We start from the raw sequence: 201 nt of genomic DNA on the forward strand, positions 1-201 counted from the left end.
TCATAGTCTCTGGTGAGAAGTCTGGTGTATTTCTGATAGGCCTGCCTTTATATGTTACTTGACCTTTTCCCCCTTACTGCTTTTAGTATTCTTTCTTTGTTTTGTGCATTTGGTGCTTTGACATTCCAAGCTTTGTGGTGGGGAGTATTTCTTTTCTGGTCCAGTCGATTTGGGGTTCTATAAGCTTCTTTTATGGTCACG

Source organism: Mastomys coucha, unplaced genomic scaffold (genome assembly GCF_008632895.1).
Source record: "Mastomys coucha isolate ucsf_1 unplaced genomic scaffold, UCSF_Mcou_1 pScaffold16, whole genome shotgun sequence".
In the NCBI taxonomy this organism is placed as follows: Eukaryota; Metazoa; Chordata; class Mammalia; order Rodentia; family Muridae; genus Mastomys; species Mastomys coucha.